The sequence below is a fragment of the Neophocaena asiaeorientalis genome, unplaced genomic scaffold (genome assembly GCF_003031525.2).
Source record: "Neophocaena asiaeorientalis asiaeorientalis breed wild unplaced genomic scaffold, Neophocaena_asiaeorientalis_V1.1 scaffold169, whole genome shotgun sequence".
NCBI lineage: Eukaryota > Metazoa > Chordata > Mammalia > Artiodactyla > Phocoenidae > Neophocaena > Neophocaena asiaeorientalis.
The window spans coordinates 1161670-1165744 of NW_020172187.1; positions in this window are offsets into that span (position 1 = coordinate 1161670).

Genomic DNA, 4075 nt, shown 5'->3' on the forward strand with positions numbered 1-4075 from the left:
TAGTGTCAGGTTACAGCAAAGTGATTCGGTTATACATATACATGTATCTATTCTTTTTCAAATTCCTTTCCCATTTAGGTTGTTACATAATATTGAACAAACAAGGACCTACTGTATAGCACAGGGAACTCTGCTCAATATTCTGTGACAACCTAAAAGGGCACTATAACTATTGATTTCAGCTTTGCTTCTGCTCCCCAGGACTACTTCCAAAAAATCTACATGCACAAAATTCTGTCTCAGGCTCTGCTTTAATGGTGGTAGTTAGGAAAGACAAGCTGAGATTTAAGAATTACCACACACCAAAATTTAGTATAATGTTAGTATAGAAATACTATTTATTCTACACTTCTTAATTCAAGTGTTGCCTCAAATGACATTTTAATGTTTTGTAATCTTCCTAGATATTTATTTTTTTCATTTTAAATGTAAATTTGAAAATATTCTATATTGTGTTTGTATAAGTTTTACAAAGCAATATTTTATTATTTTATTTTGTTGCTTATTTTATTGTATTCCTTATTAAATAATAATTTTAAGAGTTATTTTACTATGGATTTCTTGGTTCTCTAAGTTACGATAGATATAATTATCAAATAGAAATATTATCACATTAGAAACTCTTATGATGCTTGGCAATGTCATAACAAGGAATACACAACAAAATCTTGTCCTTATTAACACTTCTTATTATTTAATGTTCCTTAACAATGGGTTAAAAAACATGGAATAGTAATATGTTAGGTAAGAAGGTAATTTGAATCAATTACTTTCAACTAGTCTTCCATTTTAAAATATTTGGCCTCTGGATTTTGTTCTAATTGTCATAAACCATGTTGATAAGCTAATAGCCACTGGATAGTTTATTCACATTGTCTCATTTAGAGTTATTTATTCACTGTTCTATCTGAATAACATCTCCTGTTACTCTCTACCCTATTACCTTGATAATTCTTGTCCATGGCACTTATCAATAACTGGGATCCTATAATATACTTGTAGGTTTATTTATTTATTTGCCATTTCCCCCACTGGAATATAAACATGATGAAGACAAGGATTCTGTGTTCTGGATCTGTGTGCATGGAAAACAGTAGATATTGAATCAATATTTGTTGTTTAAAAGAAAGAATGAATTTACACAAAACCTTTGAAAAGAGGTTTTGTCCTGCTTCCAAGATGTAGCAAAGTATCAATAAGTAATCTTATTCTATAGAGAGTTTTTAATGTGCTTGAATGAATATGGGCAACTGAAGGATGTCCCATTCACTGCCCAGATCTCTAGCATATTTAGACTGATCTCATAATCAATGGAGAGTCTCAAAGTAAAACAGAAACTTTATAAAACTCAATGCACTTTATGTTAAGGTTACCTACTGTGATCTTTTCTAAAATGTGAAACTGAATGAATATTTCATTAGACATTTTATAAAGAAGTTTCAGAGTAACAGGGATATGGCATATGCTATGTCAAAGAAATAGTAATATAGATGACATTGAAACGCTGACATTGTAAAATATTCATGACCATATAAGTGTCTATTAAGAAGCTGGAATCATAAAAACTTCTTGCATTGTAAATGCATCCTGTTTCCTCATTTAGTAAGACTATACAACGGGTGCCTACAGTATACTTATTCTCGCACAGTCTCGTTTTGATGATCTCAGAATATGTAGGGGGAAAAATGCTAGACATTTGTAAATGCAAATCTTTAGGACCCTAAACAGATGTTTCTCTCTGTGAATAATCCTCTTAAGGAAACAATACTGACAGTGAAACTTCCCATTGGCAGCCTCTTAGACGTTTGTTCTCTCTATCCCTGTCGCTGTCTCTCTGTCTCTGTCACACACACACACACACACACACACACACACACACACACACGCACACACACACACACACACCTCCTTTTACTCATGCTTTTTAACTGAATAATTATGTCTTAAAATTGTATAATCTGTTATCCCTTACAAAGAGCTTTCTCATAATTATTTCATCCATCCGAAGCTCACCAGGCAGCAGCATGATGAGACATCTTTAGATGAGAAAATGGAAATCTTGGAAAGTTTGGAATCTTCTCAAATATTTCATGTCCAGATGTCAGACAGGCAACTAAAGGCAGCCTTTCTAATTCTGATAGTGGAGGAAAATCCTATAAGCTCCAGCTTTAGTTTCTCCTTCCCCTCCTAATTCTCCTTCTTCTTCTCCCCTCACCCCTCTCTCTCTCTCCTCTCTCCCTTCCTCTCTTTTTCTATCACACACACACCTACTTATATCACAAAATCAACATTTATTTCCTCAAAATCAGTTATAGTTTGATTTGGGAGTTGCCTTTCTTCCCTAAACAGAAAACAAATGTATATTTCCCATGCTGAGGTACTGAGACTATACAATCTTATTACTAAATACCTGATGATTAGTTTTTATTTTTGAGTAATATTATTAAAAGGCTGATATTTTAAAATATCTTTTAATTTTATATTTATTTATTTTTATTGAAGTTTAGTTGTTTTACAATGTTGTGTTAGTTTCAGGTATACAGCAAAGTGATTTATATATAGATATGTATATTATTTTTTTCACATTCTTTTCCATTATAGTTTATTACAAGATATTGAATATAGTTCCCTGTGCTATATAGTAGTTCCTTGTTGGTTATTTATTTTAAATACAGTAGTTTGTATTTGCTAATCTCAAACTCCCAGTTCATTCCTCCCCATCCCCTTCTCCTTTGGTAACCTTAAGTTTGGTTTCTTTGTCCGTAAGTCTGTTTCTGTTTTGTAAATAAGTTCATTTGTATCATTTTTTAGATTCCACATATAAGTGATATCATATGGTATTTGTCTTTTTCTTTCTGACCTACTTCACTCAGTATGATGATCTCTAGGTCCATCCATGTTGCTGCAAATGGCATTATTTCATTCTTTTTGGGGCTGAGTAATATTCCATTGTGTATATGTACCACATCTTCTTTATCCATTCCTGTCGGCGGACATTTAGGTTGCTTCCATGGTAAAAAGCCAACATTTTGAATACTTATTGCCAGATATCTTATTAGGATAAGATATTTACCTCATTAATATATTAAGTGAATAATATTATCATCTTAATTTTAGAAATGGAAAAATTGAGCATGAGAGTTTTTAGCTTTGAACAAGATGATATAGCTTAATGACTTACTAATATTTGCATCCAGGTTTTCCACTCTCTTTGTCTTGAACTCATTATGATTCCACATTTGTTACCTGTTGCTTTCAAGATTCCATTTCTTTCACAGTGAAGTGTTTCTAGTTATATTCACTATATTTAATTTTATAGTTATTCATGAGAAATATAGCAGTTGTTTTCAAATATCTTTGTTTTTAATGTGCCTTTTATTGGGGTCAAGTTAAATAATTAATACTCACAGAACCACATACACTCGTTTTTTGCAAATGTCAGTAGTACTACAATGGCCGCCCTTTTCATCATAGAGCCAGATGCACTAACCATTAAAATAAAATAAAGTAAAATATAGCACTAAGAGGCAACTGTAAGAAATTGAGTTTAAAATGGAGGAATTTAGCTTAGCCATTCTGTTACTCCTTATAAATTATTGTGGTGTTCCATAAGCTCTAAAATCTAAGAAACGTCCTCAAATTTGTCATGCTTTTCTCTAGCAGATACCCAGACACATTATGATTAAACAACAATGCAAAGAGCATATTTCTGCCCATTTCTATTCCAATCTTGAGTTAGTATTTCTTGAGACAGAGAGAAAGAGAAAGAGGCATTATGGCCAAATGCACTTTTTTCATATTTATGACAATCTATTAAACTCATTAGAGAAAATATTATTTTTAATTTTACTTTATTTTCATAATTAGATAATAATCAAAAGTTCAGTGAATATTTGGAACCCATATGGTCTGTTGTCCTTATGTAGACCACTTTTTAAACTACAACTAAACTTTTATTTCTATTTTCTTTTCAATCAGTCAGAAAGCTTACAAATAAATTCTGAATTTCCAAACAGTCTGGCTTTTAGCAACACTGACCTGACATTCTAAAAGCAACTCTAAGCTAAATGGGAGA